The sequence below is a fragment of the Ptiloglossa arizonensis genome, chromosome 13, assembly GCF_051014685.1.
Source record: "Ptiloglossa arizonensis isolate GNS036 chromosome 13, iyPtiAriz1_principal, whole genome shotgun sequence".
NCBI lineage: Eukaryota > Metazoa > Arthropoda > Insecta > Hymenoptera > Colletidae > Ptiloglossa > Ptiloglossa arizonensis.
The window spans coordinates 4,519,741-4,536,308 of NC_135060.1; the positions used below are offsets into that span (position 1 = coordinate 4,519,741).

General features: G+C 42.4%; 1 protein-coding gene across 1 annotated transcript in view; it reads right to left on the reverse strand.

The window, feature by feature from the left end:
- The window catches only part of LOC143154153 (uncharacterized), a 74,756-nt gene that overhangs the window by 23,182 nt on the left and 35,006 nt on the right, over positions 1–16,568 (reverse strand). The window lies entirely within an intron of this gene.

Sequence of the window (16,568 nt, forward strand, 5' to 3'; positions counted from 1 at the left end):
CGGGAGCACTCGTTACGGTAGAGGGGAGGAGATCGAGACCAAACGAGCCACCAGGGGGAGCGAAAGAGAGACTCGAAGAGAGGAGCGGAGCAGTCCGTTTTGAGGCAGTTTTGGCACTGTTACCAGCACGAACGGCCAACCACCAACCCCGAGCAGCGCCTCCACCTCCGCCGAGATACGACCAAGACGACGACAGCGACGGCGGCGGTGGCGAAGAAGACGAGCCAGAGGTCCCCCTTAGAGGAAGAAGAGCGAGCGGAGGCGAGGGCGTATATTCTTGATTTGGGCGGATGGAAATCTGAGATTGCTCCATATCGGGCTGTGCGCCGTGACCACGGAGGTGCTCTGTAATAGCAGACATCCGAACCTTCTCTCTCTCTCTCTCTCTCTCTCTCTCTCTCGTTCGTTCTCGCTCCTTCCCTCTTTCTCTCTCTCTCTCTCTCTCTATCCTGGCCGTCTCTCTTTCCGTTTCAGACTCCTTCGCTTCGATCTTTCTTTCGTCGCTGGTTTCGTGCTCCTCGTTTTTCTTCTGCTTCCTCCGCGTCCGTTGCTGGATAATGTTTCTTCCTTTATCGATGCTTTTCTTCCTTTTTCACACTTTGATCTTTCCTTGTCTACCCCCGACCCCACCCCCCACCGCTTTCGTTTAGTTTATTTTCTTCGCGCTTAACAGTTCCCTCCTCGCTTCTACTCTTGTCCGTATTTGTCTTTCGTTTTTATCGCTCGATGTTTATTTGCGTATTCGTGCACGCGCGCGCGCGAACGCGAGCGTTCGTGCGTGGATCGTTTTATTTTTATTTCGATCTTGGAGATTTCTTCTTTTTCTTCTTCTTCGCTCTCTCTTCTTTTCCGATAGTCACGCTGCTCGACAATTCGCGATCGCGCGAAACGAACAGAGTTCGATAGATTCGATCGAAGGGAATCGAGGTTCGAGATTTTTGTTTCTTCGAGTCGTTTTCTTGTTTTCTAACGCGCTCCACCTTTTTTGTTCTCGCTCACCTCGATTCGTGCGCGTTCGTTTCTTTCGTTCGTCTCCAGTTTCCCTCGCTTTCCCTTTCTACATCCGAGATCGGTCTTGTTCGATTTGCCAATGCGTATGATGCAAACACGAGGGTATATTTAACCCCGCGAACCACCAAGGAGGATACGAGCCGCGTGCAAGCCACTTCTCTTTCGCGATTCTCTTATTCCCTTTTCTTCTCGCTTCTTCTTCCTTTTATCGCGTTCCTCGTCGAGTCCTCGCGTGACTCCTGAAGGTAAGCTGCGCGACGAAGAGGTCTCCGGTCGAACGTTCGACGAGCTCGATCGAGAGGGCCGAGAGGGCGTCCGATACCGAAACCACCAAAGGGATCGTTTCACCCGTTTCGAATCCCTTTTTCAAGTTACTCGACCGTTAACAACCCTTTTGCCCACATATTGGCTGTACAATTATCTAAATGGAATACCAATTATATTCGAAAATTAATGTAATTTACTTTGGAAGGTACGTACGAAATTCGGTAGAAATAGGAGTACGTTTGTTGTCGGTAGTTTTTTATTAAATAATCCCGAAGAATCGAATTCGAGGAATGTTACGAAACGAGCAAGGTTTAATAATTTTTTCTACAGCTGCATCGGATTTTTTGTAATTATTAAATAAGATACTTGGCAAATAATAAATACTTTGAAACGAGTTTTTCTTTTTTTTACGATTAAAATGAAGATTTTGAAATGAAGTAATAATTTGGAGGTGAATATTTGCTCCGATGTTACAAAGAAGTGTACGCACAGGATAAATATTACAGTAGCGAAGGATTTTTGTTCGAATTCTGTTCGCGAAAGAGTCACAAATACCGTACAAACTGTGTCACACTTAGCTGATTTCGTTCGAAAATTACGTTGTCGCGATGACTGTGTAACAATCGTATAAACGAGGGCAAGAAAACAACCATCTTGAGTAAGTGTTGCCAACAAAACAGACACGCTAACCGTGTGAAACGCTCGGGTTTGACTATGTGGGATAGAAGTGTTTACGAAATAAACGGGAATCGAAAATAGTAGCTACCAAAACTCGAATATATCTGGAAACCTTATACCATTACCGACGATAAAACCGAAATAACATCGAGCTAAAATAATGCTAAAACCTTCGTGAAGTTGAAGTTGTTAAATATATCTTCGCACGTGTTCCAAGAAAAATTGTACGGAATACATTTTATAGAAAATGAACGCGAAAAATATGAAATACGATTTCTCACGTCGGGCCATTCATTATTATTGCATTACCGTACGTTGGTTAATTTTATCGCTATGCGGGCAACATTTATCCTCGAAAAGCAGAAACAGGACAATGTTGCCAACTGCTGTCTTTTAATTTAAGATTCCAGGGTTACAGTGGATCCCTGAGAATTCGATTCGATGTAACCTTTACATATTTCTTTTTTTTTTTATTATTGCCCAATCGTGACCGTTAAGGTTAACAAAGTATAGGAAATAGTAAACTGTACTGTATTTCGCAGTATTTTTCGTTAACGGGATTAAATGGTTTTACAAACTGATAAAACGTTGAACGTTTTAAATTGAATTTCATTTTCGGAGGTATTACAAGAGGAATCAAAAATCAGAATTTTAATTACGGTATTAAAAAGTGTGATTGCCTACCATCTTTGACATATGCAAATCATTATGGCAATGTATCATAAGGCAACCATCTTGCATATACATAATGGCAATCTACCATAAGGTAGAACACTTGTAACAGGAGATGATTCGGGTTATTTTTTATTCTAGCGTTCAAATTTTCTTCGGTCAATCACGCCCACATGATTGTTCCTCGATAATTAAGAAAACTGATACGTAATGTAATCGAACATTTCCCTTACTCCGTCAACTACACTGTAAAGTAAAAAATACTAGGTTGTTCGACAAGTTTTGTCGTTTTTCCACCGTGAAAAAAATACCACAACATTTCAACGTTTGAACAACTGTAAATATACTAACCAGTCGACAGATGTACCCGAAACTTCCCATATTTAAAAACAATAAAACGACCAACCTAATAGCTCCGTTTCTCATCGAACGACAAAACTTATCGAGCAACCTATCACCAGTTCCATACATTCGGAATACTTTTCATCCTTGTAGCGTCCATTTCTTCTTCGATCGATCGTACCCTAGTAATTGTTTCTCCATAATTAAAACACTTACGATAACACAATCGAATCCCCCTGAATTTCCTTACTCCCTCCATCGCGCTGCAAAATGAAAAAATGCGAGTTCCGTGCATTGGGAACAATTCTTGTCCACTGACCTCGTCTCGTTTGAGCACAATCGAACGAACGCGTTAATGTTCTTTGCGTAACTCTCTTACGAGTTGAAATATTCGGAGAAACGATAATAGAACGATTCAGCGGGTGAAACCTCTTCCCAGAGTAATCACGGAATTCCCTCGACGATTTCAAGGATCGCGCTTCTTAATCGCAATAATTATACCGAGTTTACGCAGAGCGAATTCCAAGGGCGGTACGGTCAGCAGACCGCATAACTTTTGCGCCCTCCTTCGCCCGTTATTTCTGCGCATTAGTGGTACCGCCGGGAATTACTATGCCTACATATGCACCGGGTAATACCTTGCACGTTCACGCACGGAGCCAATGTCGCGAGAAATGTACGCGAGCACAATGAAACGTGGTTAAACCAGACGGGACAGAACGCAATTAACCGTTTAACACGTTCACTGCCGCTGTATACCGGGTGATACCACGAACTGGAACAAATACCACCGTATCGATCGCGTGTACGAGAAAAATGGCACAGGATTCGATGGTTTCGAGAAACCTCACTTACCCAGTAAGTAAATTTCTTTTGCAAATGCAACGACGAAGCTCTGGAATTCGATCTTCTTTTTTTTTTGACGAAATCGTGTAAGAAAATTGAAAAGATCGATCTTTCGCGATGGAAGATTCTTTCGCGATAATTTCGTATTCGCAAGATTTCTTGGAGCGACAATTGCGTATCATTTTCGAACGTAACGTTTTTGCATCGAAATTTTCTACACTTTTGCATTTGAATATTTCTTTTTAAATATTCTAATGGGAAATTTTGCGATTTCACACCGCGCGATGCGCTGAAAATTCTTTGAGAATCGAGAATCGTATTTCGAGCGCAGAGGATTGAATCTTTCTGGTTAAAGGACGTGCAATTGTTCCACGACGTTTTTAATTATTCTGTGCACAAAGATGTACAGATGTACAAAAGGTATTCGAAAACGGAACACGTTTCTGAATTCTAGAGAAAAAAGTACTCGGTGAGAAACGAGGAGTCGCACAGTTGAATCAACGAGTTTTGTCAAGTATTGTTTCGAATTAGAAAATAACGTTATTATTTTTCACCAAATCCTTCGATTCTTTAAATTCGACTCGACCAAATTTCAAATTTCTATACCAAAAAATTCTACACTTTTCTAAGATCTCGTTACTAATACCTTTATAGTAAATATACTCACGTTCGTTGCACTCGACTATGCACAGAGATGCATCCGAGCTGAAAATGCATTCGTGTTAACCTGGCGCAGTACTTGAATTAACCTGTTAACTGTCACGCTTTCTATAACGCGGTTTCGAGCTACCATTATGATTTATCTCGTTACCTTCGTCGAGTAATTACTCAACCGTTATACTTATCCTAAAAATGTGGAGAGAGAACCAGCATTCGATAAAATCTACTCGAAGATAACGTCGATCGATACCGATAGATCGTGTTGCGACCTTTCCGGCAATTCCTCGGAATTTAACGTCGAAACAATTAGTCAGCGCCGTAAACGAGTTAAAAAAAAAAGAAACGTTGAAACACGAACGTGGTATAACGCGCGTACGCAATTTTTGCCACGAATTCCACGATGATTAACAACCACGGTTAAGAATCCAGCGCAGCGGCGTTCACCTCGTAGCGTATACACGAATCGTTACTTAACGGTTGCCGCTGACAAACGAACTCGCTTGCTAAATTATCGTTTCGAAAATAATGGGTTACAGGAACGCGTGTATCGGGCTCAACGGCGATCAAGAAAGAACTCCAACGTTCCAGGATTCCGTCAGTGTAGCGGACCGTTCTGCACTTCGATGCAATCGTTCACGAGATTAGCTATTCGAGAAGTTCGTATGGAAACCATTTTCTAAGTTCTCACTTCTTATTTTCCAGTACGATCTCTGGAATATTTGGTCCAATTATATACTAGGTTATTCGACAAGTTTCGTCGTGTTTTTCATTGTAAAAAAATATAATACTATGACGGTTCAACGTTTGAACAACTGTAAATACACGAACGAGTCGACATGAAACTTCATGAATGTTCACGAAACTGTATTACCGTCTTTAGAAAAATAAAACGACCAATCTAATAGTTCCATTTCTCATCGAACGACAAAACTTATCGAGAAACGTATCGTGTATCCTCTTTATCGTATAAAAAAGTTAACGATGGTTAATTTATGATTAAGGACAAAGTTGACGTTACTTTACGCGATGTAAATACGAAAGTTGTTTGAAAAGTTCGCGCGTTCGTGTAGAAGAAAATGATTTTTTCTTCGTTTCGTTCTTATTGTATCGCGCACCCTATACATTCTCCCGATATCGCCTCGTTAGGCTATTTCGAGATCGTAGCTACCTCAACGGAGATTACATTGAAAAATGAGAAGAAAAAATTAATTACATGCAAAATGGTGGGAATTTCACTACGGTAAATTGTGTCGATATTACTAGGATCTATTTTGTCGTTAACTAATAACGTCAGGTAGCGATCGTAACGAGTGATTTGTTGTTTCTGTTGCACGTTTCCAATCGACGCTTTGCGATCGTCTTCGAAGCCATCGAATAAAATTAACCAAAATTCACCGAAGAGAAAAAAGACGAGAAACCAGTTTGGAAAATTATCATTCGTCACTGATCACAGAAAACCTGTACAAAATACGAAAAAAAAAACAATTCAAAATTGAACATTCCAAACATTCATTTACGATACACAGTTTCAATCTAATCACAATACTCATTTTCCATTTCTATTATTTCTATTATTCAGAATAAAATTCTAATCGAACGTCTTCCCGTGTTTCCTACATTCGAAGACTGTTTCTTCATTTCGCGTTCCGAGATCCATACTGGTGAGTTTTCGTTCGTTCGAACGACTCACGATTTTTCTCGTGCAGGTATCGTGCACGTTCTCTCGAGACTGCCACGTACCCGGTGTTCCTCCACGTATCGTCGCGTACTTTGTTCGCTTACGCGCGAATTAATACACGCAACGAAATGGTAAGATTCCGGGACCGCGAGCGGCCAGTGCTGCGTACGCGTTCACCAAGAAACGATGTAATCCGGCCTAACGCGGTGTCTCGCGGGTTAATGAGCCTTGAAGGCTCCACCGCTGGTGGAGAAGTCGTATTTCCCACAGCGGTGCACCGGACGACGTGCAATCTCCGCTCTTCGGGCGCACGTCCGTCCAGCCGCAACGTCCATCCGCTAATGCACGCGATTTATTACGCGCGCTGTTATCTATCGCATGTACACGAACGAGACGTCGCGTGGGATCGTTTCGCGTTTAGAGGGAAAAGTGGATCCGCTCGTCGTACGTCCGACGCGGTATACAGACACGGAATAATATTATATCGAGGAGCTGTGCAACCGTTATCGATACTATCCGGTCATCTCATAAGTCCTTGCAAATTTTTTCTTTTTTTTTTATGCACCGGATTGCATTCACGCAAAATATTCACCGGTCGGAGCGGTTATCTTCCTTGCACCATTATCGTTACATTCGTTTCTCTCTATTTCCACGAGACATGTTTCACTCGCAAAAGCTCGTTTCGTCGTTTGTGACTTGGATTTTGAGAAAGTTCTCTCGATTTTCGAATTAATTTTATCGTAAGTTTCGACGGTATTTGTAAGAATCTATGTGGTACGTTCCGATACGACTACGTAGCTAATGTGAGTCTTTCTTAGGTTTGTTTCTTTTTAAATAGAGAATATTAACGATGTTGGTAAAAGTTATTTTAACGAGAGACGGGAAACTGAATACGATGCAGTGGTTCGTGTTGACGATTTAAACCGGTTCGATCGTGTTTACGTATGTTTATATTCGATCAGAAGTTACATACTTGTAAAGTTTCATATTTTGTGCTTTCATCGGCGGTAAAATTGATCTTTTCGTTCATGTCTTGTGCGTTGATAAATTTTGGAGATTAGATCGCCGTTTTCATTTTTTTTCCTTTTAACGAGTTTACACGTTACGATGAAACGTGGTGATAAATTGTAACACAAAAAGGGGAGAAGGAGCAAGAAAAATTGTACGATACAACCTTAAATCGTGGTCCAATTAATTTGTATCCTGATAAAACGTTCGAAAATAATACTTTCGATTTCTTTTACAAATAATTGAAAGGAAAATTGCGGAAAGAGTTTGTACAAATTTAAAGAATTGGATTTTCGTGTATATCCAATTTAATATTCAACGAGTGGAACAGCCCCTAGAAGATTATTTGTATCGTCGAAATGGTTCAAGATACAAAAAGAAGAGAAAATGGAACGTTTACGGTTTCTCTATCACTATTACGTATTTAGATGTACGCATTTATAGTTGCAAAATGCACTTGCATCGTTTATCCAAACAGAACTTCGTAGAATAGTATCGGAGCATTTTTCCAGAAAACTGTTAATTCGAGAGACACTTGAACTGGAAATTTATAACAAAAGAATAATTACATTAAAATAACGTGACAATTATCTAGAGAAGTACTTCGATATTCTTCCGGAAACGATGAAAAAGAAACTCCATCGACCGACGCGCCAAAGAGTATAGAATTTCATTTAGAAAAACACGTGCAAATGCAACTGTTGCAGTTGCATGGGTGCATCTAGATACTAGGTCGCTCGATAAGTTTCGTCGTTCGATAAAACTTATTAAACGGTACAGTGCTAGGTCGCTCGATAATTATTTGTTCGTTCGATGAAACTTATCGAACAACCTATTACACAATAGCGATACAGAGATGTGGAGAATCTAAAATCATGAAATTTTGCCTCCTTTCTTTTTTCTTCGTATCTCGAATCGTTTCAATGCCACGGTTCATCTCTGTTCCATAGGACGCTCCGTATTTCATTCACCCCGGTGCATAAGTCACGACGGACTCTGGTTCTCAACGATGATCACCTTTTGTTGAAGATGTAATTTCCACAACCCACTATCCGGAATACGAACAAGACCGTACCATTAGAGTCTTCGTCTTCGTTCACCGATCCTTCGTTCCGCCACCGACATTGCTGACACCTCTCGTTCTACCTCGAGTACATACTTACCGGATCGCGTCTACATCTGGGAGGGTATCCATTACACACATTCTGGCCAGAAACTCCAAACACTTCGTCGTAACGTACCCTCGATCGCTCGTATCATATTTTACCAATTTAGCCGGTCTATTACAGCGATGTAACCTTGACGTTCTAACACTTAGCGAAACTTGGCTGAATTCGAGTCTCTCGTAACAGTGTATCAACAACGTTGCGTGAATTGATCCTAACTGTAAATGTACAAAGTAATTTTACCAAATTCAATTCACTGAACGTTTCTGCCACTTCGATTGGATCGAATCCTGCGCGTATAATTTTCACTCGTCGATTAAATTTCTCCGCTAGATGGATTTCTTAGCAACCCAGTTAACTAGGTTATCGAGTTCGATATTTAAAAATATTTTCCAACCATTTGAAAACATTTGCATTAACTGGCTACTGAATTTGGTATTTATTCTTATCTGCCAAGGTTCTTCACGAATATGGTACAACTTATTAAATACATTCTTCATGAAATTTCGAGCTATAAATTATTATTAGAACGTACTACGAACGATGCAGATTCTTCCTAACGTCGACGTACAGTGCGAACCAAAATACGTTTCTTACGAGTATCGTAAAACTCGTTGGACACTTTCTCTATAAAAATCGAGTCAACAAATTACCATTAAAACGTACCACGAACGATGCAGATTCTTCCCAACGTCACTCTACGAACTATTATTCTCACCTAGTCCACAAACGAAACAGCTTCTCTCTAACATCGATACGCAGTACGAACCAAAACACAACGGTCACCGGTGTTACATCTAAGAGTAAAATTTGCATAAATAAGGTCGCCGTACTCTAGGCTCTCCCACGTTGAACTTTTCCCTGTAGCTCGTTCGGGGCGATACTTGATAAAATTGATAAAATACTCGAAATCGATCGACCGGTCTACCGTCTAAGGCATCGATCAAACCTCCGCCCGATCCTGTGTTAAAATGCGTTCAATCTCGTGAGAAAAAGCTGTACCGAAGGGTCCACGATAAAAACCTAAACGTCGACTGGTCAACGATCAACTTAACTTTTCACCGTCGAACGAACACGCGAAAAGTAACAATGACTTGTCTTTCTTTTATTTTTGTCGTTGGTGCGCGATCGTACGTTAAAACGGCAGCTTGTCAACCGTGTTGGGGTACCCTCGGCCTGTCGCCATAGCTGAGTAGTCAGCATAATGTAGCTCCGCGAGCGTCGCGCAGATAAAACCTGGTGCCGGGACGCGAAGTGGAAAGTAGCTGTTGACATATCGCTGCCAGGTATTGGGACACGTCGAGCAAGTAGGCGGGGTGGCTTAACCTATGCTGGATATAATATACGCCTCCGCGATATTGGACACAGTCGCATAAACTCGCGACACATTGTCGTGACACGAGTAACGTGACGTTTCTCTATCGACGGTAGCCAGAGTGACGGTATCCGCGCGAACGCGAATTAAATGTCAGCCGGATTCGGAGACCATTCTCTACACCTTCGGATGATTCGATCGATCCACGGCATACTTAGTCAATCGAGATTTCTTTTTCTTCTTTTTCGAACCAAGGGTGCGGAGGACGTTTCGTGAGCCAAAAACGGTACTCCGAACGAGTGTCACGGTCCACCTTTGGAGGATTCGATCGGTACAGGATATACCGAGATGCTCCTTTCTCGTTACCAAAGGTGTCAAGAGAGTGGAGTACGACAACTTCGCGAAAAATGGCATGGATAACGAAGATACCCATTTTTTGTAACAGAGATTCGAAGATCCACCTTAGTCGATCGAGATGTTCGTTCTTTTTGTCAAGAATGTTGAGAAATAAGGAAAACGGTTATCGTAGGCATGGTAGATTTATATAATAATGTAATATTATATACGTAGTCGATCGAGATGCTCCTTTCTTGTTACCAAAGGTGTGAAGAGAGTGGAGTACGACAACCTCGCGAGAAATGGCATTTTTTGTAACAGAGATTCGAAGATCCACCTTAGTCGAACGAGGTGTTCGTTTTTTTCGTCAGGAATGTTGAGAAATAACGAAAACGGGTAGGCATGGTACATTTGTATAATAATGTAATGTTATATATTAGTAGTCGATCGAGATGTTCGTTCTTTGTTAGCGAGGATCCGGAGAACGCAGAGTGAGGCGGACGTTTCGTAAGCGAGAGTCTCGAGAACCGATACTCCAAATGGGTATCCGTGTAACAGAGATTCAAAGACGATTTATCAGTGGGGTACGACGAAAAGTAAACAACATTGAATTATACTCGATCGTAAATCGAAGAGAAACTTACTCGCTGTTAAAAATTAGCAAAAGATTCGTATACGAGAGACGGTGAACGTTTCGATAAGGCTGTGTACCAGCGAGTTCTCTCTTGGATACGGTTTCTAGTTGGAAATAGGTTTCTATACGTTGGAGTCTTTGGATCGCGCTCAACAACGAGAGATCTTAATGATAGCCATCTAGCGAGTAAAAGAGAAAGCGTTAAAATTTAATCGAAGACCGAGAAAGAAACAAACGTGAGGGGTAATCGTCTTGAAACGATGCTCAATTCTTGGATCCTGAATCGGAAAAGATTTTTACGTACAATAAGTGTAATCTATTCGGGAATAATAGACGACGACGATTTCGATCGAATAAAACAAACCTCTCGTTCTATGAATCTTTTACGATTTTTAATAGTGAATAAATTTCACTTTTGAACAATCTATTATTGAGAAAATTGAATGAACAGCTTCGTAGTGAAACTTCCTCTTTCTTCGATTCTTGAACTCTTCGAGACAATCTACTTATCGAATGATCAATACGTAGGAAAATTTATTCGCACGACGGTGTATCTTTCCTCGTTAAGAAACCGTTCTTGTAAGATCATTGCAAGTGGAACGAAGCTTCACTCGTGCGAAAAGATAACATTACGAAAATAAAAAGATCGCACACTCGACTTTATCACTGGAAAAGTGGTTTAGCGTCTGCTGTACAAGGAGCTTGTGAGTCAACACGAGGAATCTGGGCAGGAATCTAAGCATCGTAACTTGAGTAAGATAAGCTCGGTACCGAGCCATCGATTATTAATATCATATACCATTAACATTATTAGCATTGTACAATATCGATAAATGTACATTATCGATGTTACTCTGACGACATAACCGCCGGATAAACGAGTGAAATCGACCTCAGCGATCGAAACAATTCGGTGTGAAATAAAAGAAAAAATACAACGAAGCGAAAGATATTTCTAGATATTTTCGTAATGTCTTTAAACGTTCGATTAAAAAGTGACACGAGAAAAAATTCCGTTCTTTGGACAAAACTCGGAAGAAAATAAAAAACTCGAAGGAAGAAGCGGTTAACGTTATAATATATACTTTTATCTATTGCATTCGTTGTATTCAGATGAAGCTTAACAGATGCACAAACAAGCCTCGTTGTTTTTCCATCCTTCTGTACGTACGTACCGGTACTGTCGCGTAGCTTTAATAAAAACGTTATCGTTATCGTTAATAATTACGCGCGTTAATTGGAAACTGGACGCAAAGCCACCCGAGTAGTAAAATTCCGTTTAATCGTACGGTGATAAAACTTTCCAAATTTTAGCTGATACTTGTTCCGTTTGTTTCACGCCGGTACGTGGTGAACGCCTTATATAGAAACGAGAAATCAAAGTAAATCGTCCGCGACCGATCAAATTCGTTCGTGACCGCTATTAACGTCGCTGGTTCTCGGTAATTAACGCAACGTCAAGTAGCGAAGAACCAGAGACGGTGAAAAAGAGTTCCAATCTCTTAGAATGTGGCGTTACGACTTTCGAGGACATTTAATCCGGGCGAGTCGTAACAATTAATTCGTTCTGGGTAAGGGCCACTTCGGTGCACGAAACGACCGGTGTATGTCTCACTATTGCGGGACATTCCATGGATACGGAGCCGTATTTACACACGATCAAACATCGTCGCGCGAAGTCGGTCCATTACGCTCTCTTGATGCGCGTAAACAAGTTTTCGACGTTTGCCAACCGTGGCTGTATTATCGACGACACATCCTTCGAGTTCGAGCGCTGCACTCTTTTCGTTGGCGAACCGGTTCAAACGCGCCATCCGTCGACATATTGCTGAATAATTAATCCATAGGAGTCCTCTTTAGCCAGAACGGTCTCGATCGACGAATGGCGATCTCGGTGAATCGTCATTTACGAAATCGTTGGACAATTTTCATGAATTTTGTCAACGGAGAATTATGAAATTGTACAAAATGGAAAATTAGGTGAAAGTGTAGCGTTTATGATGAACGATCGTTAATGTCGATAACGCTTATTCGATTGTGGATTTTTTCTGTTCCATGAAACAACTGTTACAACATATTTCTCTGTAGAGATTTTTGTTGTTTGTTGAAACTCCAAAAATGATCTCGAAAATATTCAACGTTTCGTTCTTTCGTTCGAAATATTCGTTCGTCGGCTACAATTCAGATTCTAAATTTCATTCGACCGGTAACGGATGAAAATGTTGTTCGAGTTTCGTACGAACGAAACGTTTATACGAATAAAACTGTTACCCTTCGTAGGTTCGGATTCCTATCGCGGTCACCTCGTCGATAATTCTTTTCGCAGATACTCAACGCGCGCTTCCAGGGAACAGATTTCACGACAATGGAGAACGATCCCCACCGTAAAGTTTTCTCGCCGGTCGCGCGAAGTTAATCATACCCGGGCCGTGTTTGCTCTCGGTTCTATTGAATAGACGGCGCGCTTCTGTGAAACTCGTGGAAAAAACTCGACACACGGACCGTTAATTTTCTCCGACGTAGGCAGCGAGACCTAACCCGGGAATTATCATTTCCCATAACGCAGATACACATCGTATTTTCACCGCGTCTGGTCGTCGTTGTACGTAAAAATATAATAACACGTATCGTAGCGCGAGCTCGGTACACGATTCTCGGGCAACAGTTTACACGGTAAATTGTCGGCGCAACGAGGGAATATTTCTTAGTTTCTTTGGTAAGGAAACAGACGTCGATTTCCATCAAATGAGTATACGCGCACAGCTTTCACCTTGTCGCGTGATTTTTCACCTCGATCGTCGTTTATCCGTACCTCGGCCATATTCGTCTCCCCCTTTTTGTTTTTACATAATATGTAATATTCGTAACGCGCGCCTGCTTTCGAATGAAAAAGAGAAAAAAAAAAGAAGAATACAAGCCCCGCGCGATATCGTCCGTATTCGAGCATCGACGCAATCTGTCCGAAATATAAAGAAGAGAAAACGAGCACTTCCTGCGCGCCACGGCGATGGACCACCTTACGGTTAGGCCAATTGGATCGCCCACACGCCGACTGAAATCTGAAAGGAATACCCGAGACACGACTACCAATACCGTTAACGTTTACTGGTACCTTTCCCGTGAAACTATTCAAGGCGTACCGCTTTTAATTCGGCAGTGACGCAACTGACCGACGCGAGCGCGCGCTACCTTCGTCACTTGCGTGGGCGTTCTTCTATGAGACCGCGTAAAACTATGCCCATGTTTGGCACAGACCTCGACGGTGACGTTGCTCGTCCCTCCTCGTGGCAAATGGAACGGTGAAATTTCGTTGCTTCGACCCGATGACAGTTCTGACGAATGATCGCGTCCAGTGACCAAGTACTGCCCGTGTATACTTCGTGACTTCGGCGTCGAAGAGACCGACGAAGTCATACGATAACGGGCGTGCTCGTTCGTACCGAGTCCAATTCGTCCTGTACTTTATCCGATGTTTCGATGTTTCGTCGAATTGTTGTTATTAAGACGGTGGATCATTTGTACGTGCCCTCGTGTGCAAACAGGTGTCGCGGGACGAGAAGAAATGATTAGCGAACGATACATCGGTAAACGAATGATTAATTCACCGTGTACCGATTGAATGTAACTTTCAAGTTCGCGGTGTTAAATTTTATCCGAATGTCGATCGAGCCCTCACCGTTTTTTAAAGGAATGTACACGCAACATTGTGCGTCGTTTCTGATGGATTTCGCGATACACTTTTCGTTTCCTTGTACCTTCGTTTCTTAACCTGTACGGTGAACGACAGATTTGTGATATCGATAAATGTATTTTAAAACTATTTTGTATTTTGTTCGACAAACATTATACACTTTGAATATCGACGATAAAGAAAATCGATCGAGAAACGATGGAAACGTTGCCCCGAAAGCCACAGAAGAAAAAAAAAGAAACATTTCTTATTCTTATCTTCCTCGGGAAAAAAGTAACACCCGCAACGGGCAAAGCTCGCAAAATTCGTCCCCGCGTTTAAGAATAATACCAAAGGCGTTCCAGTTTCGCGGCCGAATGTTTCTTCGTCGATGGTGATTGTCTCCGTTAGGCTCCCTGCGTCGTAAAATCGATCGATATCGAAGAATTCGCGAGGGAACCTAACGTAAACTCGCTTGTCTTCCCTAGGTGGTTCGTTTCGCTCCCCCTCGTTAAGCGGCGTATTATTCACAGGTAAGCGGGTTCTTACCGTACGCGTGGTACGCAACTCGCTACCAAAGAAACGGCTCGACGTGCAATCTTTTGGCATAACGGAGCAGCGATAGTAACGATCTCCCTGAAAGAAGCCGGGCAAAAAGCGAGACGGCGAACGGGGGACAGCTCGTACGCCGGCCGGTGTCACTTGCACAAGCCCACTCTGGAACTTTGATTGGACGATCGAGAGACGCCGGTTGTAAAACTTTTCCCAGCTGGTATGTCCGAATGTAAATGCCACCGGGCCGCTGCCCGCTGCCCGCTGCCCGCTGCCCGCTGCCCGCTGCCCGCGGTGAACGGTGGGGTAGGGGTCGATATCCACGGTGCAACGCGCCGCTATTATTTCACCGTTGCAATCTGTCTCCGGATGCATGGGCAATTGTGGCTGCAGGTAAAACCCGCCGATCGCGATTGGCAGGTCTCTCGATGTGGAAACTCTCCCACCCGGCGAGTGGCACGATGCCCACCTTCTTCGTGTCCCACTCGATACGTATCCCCCCAGACGTGGTACGCGATCACTGCTACGGACCCAGCATACCCACCTCCGATCGCCATACCCGCTAATTCGAGAAAATATGGCTGGTCGAATCGTTACTCGGATGCTTAAGCCCGTCGTCGACTAATGACGAGTCGGTAGACGCGCCGCGCAGATCACCGGCAACCTACCACTCTTCTCATGGATCTTCGATTCTATGCAGCGGGTGGGCGTGTACGACGTGCATACGATTCGGAGCAGTGCTCGCCAACCTATCGCTACCGGCGACCATTTCGGTTCCTCGGCTGATCGAAAGAAACAAATATTTCAAGTTTTCTTACCTTGGTGGACCATGGTACAGAGAGACATCGAACGGTAGTTTTAAGAGGCTACGGATTGGGTCTTAAAAATTACTCGTCCCCCGAAGATGAATGTCCATTACATTAATGTGTTACACCACCCGCGAAGGTATTTTGTTTTATCTTGTATAAATCATTGTTGCGCGGGAACAGAGCGAGAGGGAAGTACTCGTAGAAACGAGCGAATTTTGTTACAGATTGTCAAAGATTGCATCCAGGATGGGAGTTACTCTTAGATTTCGATACAATTGTAAACGAAAGCGTCAACCTTCGCGTTGAATAAGATTCAATCGGTGCAAGCGTGAAAGTTTATTTTTAATCTCGTTGTCGAACGACGTCGAGAATGGTAAAGTTGATGGTAAGAGGAAACGTGATTTTTTTAAAGTAGGAATATTTTTTTTCGACGATTCTATCGAATTTACATGATTCTATTCGGGAAACTGAACGAAGATATATGTCAGATTGTCGAATTAAAGTAGGATTGAACGAAAATAAATACGAGAGAAAGATGGTACGATGTACGATTTTTTTTTGAACGCGTGTGACGGAAAAGTAGGCATCGATTATGCTTTTCGTAAGGTTTCGACATTTTCAACGTTAAATATTTAACTTCAACGTGCGTGTAGCCATTAAAGAGTCGTAAGGTAACGGGTTAATGAATCTCGCGTTGGCCGATGGATACGATTGCGCATTCGTGTCTCCGGGTTTGGTTTTAGGTATTCGTGAAAGATAATTAATAGTCCGATTTTATGTAAATTGCTATCGGTGAAACTCTTTGCGCTGACCGGTATCATTTTTCATTTATGCGTCTACAATTACCGGTGTTTGATCGTTTCATTGATTCGTTACGCCATTTTATTGCTTGTTTCAAGATGCACTCAACGAGATCAACGAAGC